Below are 3,611 nucleotides of genomic sequence, written 5' to 3'. Positions count from 1 at the left end.
GTGGTGATACAACGTCTTGCCCACGCTGTCAGAACTGTCCTATACTTTGTTATCATATAGAATGCCTTAACTAAGTGGATCCACTAGTCTATGCTAAAAAGCACTAAAGGAATCATCTAAAAAGTATGATCATTTACTCCCATGATGGCTACATAGTTTATGGAGACGTGAGTTATCTAAACTCAAACTCGTCCCCATAACGGTGCTCAATACTACTCCAAAAATACTCAACTCATATGTTTAAAAACATAGCTTATTTCTTTGGTTTGAGATAATTACTCAAAACTTAGCTTAAAAGCTCTCTTGGAATCGATGTTCCCTTTCTTGCTCAAATGTGAAAACATTTACTCTTTAACTGAAAACTAGCTCAAAGGCTCTTTTGGAAATCAAGGTTTCCTTTCTTATTTAAATGTGAAAACATTTACTCTTTAACTGAAAACTAGCTCAAAGGCTCTTTTGGAAATCAAGGTTTCCTTTCTTCTTTAAATGTGAAAACATTTTACTCTTTGAGAATACATAGTCCCGATATACTCTTTTGAAGAAATGAACTTCAAACTTTACTCTTTACTGAACTCAAAACTCAAATCTTAAAACAAAGTCAAAACATTTGTAAAAGAATATGAACTTCTCTTGACTTGACTCTTAACTTTCTTTGAATTGAATTATGGATTCAAGGATTGTGATTTGTGATAGAAAAGATCTCACGATGTTTAGGAGTGTCTTTAGATAGTTAAACATGAGAAAAGATCAAGAAATCACTGTCTGAAAGTAGGTTTGCAACGCGGAGATGTATTTAATTATTTGGTCGCGAAAATAACTTTTGAGGCAATGGCGCCATAACGACGCGGAGATGTATTCTAACCACCTCCTATGTCTGAGATTGAGCTCTTTCTGAGTAAATACATACTGAAGACTCTTGTGATCGGAGAACACATCCACATGAACACCATAAACACAATAGCGCCATATTTTCAAAGAAAAAACTACGACAACTAACTCTAAGTCATAGGTTGGGTAATTCTTCTCGTGAACTTTCAACTGTTTGGAGGCATAAGCTATAACATTGTCATTCTGCATCAATACACAACCCAAACCAACTCTAGACGCATCATAATAAACAACAAATCCTTGCGTACCTTCTGGTAAGGTCAATATTGGGGCAGTAGTCAACCTGTTCTTCAATTTCTGAAATCTTTTCTCACAAACTTCAGATCATTGAAACTTCACTGTTTTCTGAGTTAACTTGGTCAAAGGGGATGAAATAGAGGAGAACCCCTCTACAAACCTTCTATAATAGCCAGCCAAACCCAAGAAACTCTTAATATCAGTTGGAGATGTGGATATAGGCCAATTCTGCAATGCCTTTATTTTCTAAGTATCAACTTTAATTCCCTCTCCAGACACAATGTGGCCTAAGAATGCCACAGACTCAAGCCAAAACTCACACTTAGAAAACTTGGCATACAACTCTCTATCTCTTAGAGTTTGGAGAACTATTAAGAGATGACTAGCATGATCTTCTTCATTCCTCGAATAGATTAGTATGTCATCAATGAAGACGATAACAAACATATCTAATTAAGGCTTGAATACACTATTCATAAGGTCTATGAATGTTGCAGGCGCATTGGTCACACTAAAGGACATAACTAAGAACTCATAATGATCATGACGGGACTTGAATGCTGTATTTGGAATGTCACATTACCTTACTTTCAACTTATGGTAGCCTGATCTGAGATCTATCTTAAAGAAACAAGTAGAACCCTAAAGCTGATCGAGCAGATCATCTATTTTCGAAAGAGGATACTTATTCTTGATGGTCACCTTGTTCAACTGACGGTAATCTATAAACATACTAAAGGAACCATCTTTCTTTCTTACAAATAAGACTGGAGCGTGATGTTTGCGTAATCAAGACACAACTTCCAATTCAAGTGTCTACGATCGTACAATAGTAATATAACCTAACCGAATGGGTTGGGGTCGAGTCCCAAAGGAGCGGTTCCTGAAAAGTAATGGTTAAGCACAAAAATGCTAAAGTTAACCGTAGCTAAAAACATTATAGAGTAAAAACATACTAAATTAAAAGAGTTTCACACGAATGTCAATTATCAATGGGGGGTTTGTAGTCAAGTAACAACTAAAAACAGTAAAATAATAAAATATGCGAATATGGAGATGAAATTCTTGGGTTGTGATAGGAATACGGGATAGACTAAATTATCGGGTACATGTTTTTGATAGTAAATTGTTGAGTATTTTTTACTAGGCTAGACTATAATGGGGGTAAATTCTCTCTCGAGTAAGTTACCCCGAATCAACTCGGTTTCTCTCGAACACCGGTTGCCGCATTAAGCACAGTTTCCGCCTTAGCCCATTCACTCTCTCGAGCTGAATGTGTGGGAGAAAGACTAGAATTCACTCTTTCGAGCTAAACCCATGTTGACCCAATACCAACGGCTATCACTTTAGTAGTCTTAGTTTTACGACCTCTCTCTCAAGAAAGCCAAAAACACTAAGATGAATTCGTATTTGCAACTACAATTCTATTGAGTTCATACACAACTACTAAATGAAATCACATTTAAACAACAAATAAACCATCAACAAGCAAGACCCAACAAATAATTTAACTCATATTCATAAAATCACACCCCAAGAATTGGGGTTTTAGCTAGACATGTAAAAGAGGAAGAAAATGATACCAAATCGAAGTAACATCAACTGGGTATGATTTATTTTCACTTCAAATGAGTCTAGGATGAAGATTCTTCAAGACCTACACCCAATTTCTTAGAGATGAGAACCTTCAAATCTTCAAAGCTCAAGAACAAAGTCTCCAAAATGTAAAAACTGCTCTATTCTAAAACTTGATTCTCAAACAGCTTGATACTAAACTAAAGGTTTTAAATAGGTATTTATAGTTGTCAAAAAGTGCGCTGCGAAGGATTACTCGGAGCAGTTAGTCGGGATCGCTGATGCACTCGGCGATCCGCCCATTTGGTCTGCTTCATCGCCTTTCAGCCTTTTCCTCCAGCATCTTCACGTTCTGGATCATTGGGCGGTATAGTACTGCATCGCGGAACTGTTCTGCGACGCGCCGACTGCTTCTTTTCATCGCCGACTTGATATTTTCCTCCGGGGCTCAGCACACTAGAACAAAAGGCGAGATTGTAGGACTTTCGGCGACTTGCCTAATGGATTAGGCGATCGTCAAGCCGTCTCTTCTTCCTTCTTTCAGCCACTTTGTTCCTTTTTTGCTCGATAACATCCATGCTTTGTCTCTCAATTCAAATACCTGAAACTTAAGGGTTTACATTAGATATTGAGACAAAACATGCATTTGAGGACACTAATTCTATAAAAAAAAAAAACAAGGCTTAAATGAGTCCAAATCGTGGACTCATCAACACCCCCAACTTAAACTTTTGCTTGTCCTCAAGCAAACTCAAGTTCAGTAGCTCAAAAGGGATGTCTCGAACAGTGCTACACAAGACTCAATCATGAATGCACACAACAAGACTCACTTTACTCATGCAAAGATCAATTGTGCACTCAAAGATTCAAGTTGTGACTCACCGTTATCAAAGAATCTCATACTCACAATA

The sequence above is a fragment of the Solanum verrucosum genome, unplaced genomic scaffold (assembly GCF_900185275.1).
Source record: "Solanum verrucosum unplaced genomic scaffold, falcon-dt-bn FXZP01000094.1, whole genome shotgun sequence".
NCBI classification, from domain to species: domain Eukaryota; kingdom Viridiplantae; phylum Streptophyta; class Magnoliopsida; order Solanales; family Solanaceae; genus Solanum; species Solanum verrucosum.
The sequence above is the reverse complement of the archived record's forward strand: the minus strand, read 5'-3'. Positions refer to the sequence as shown.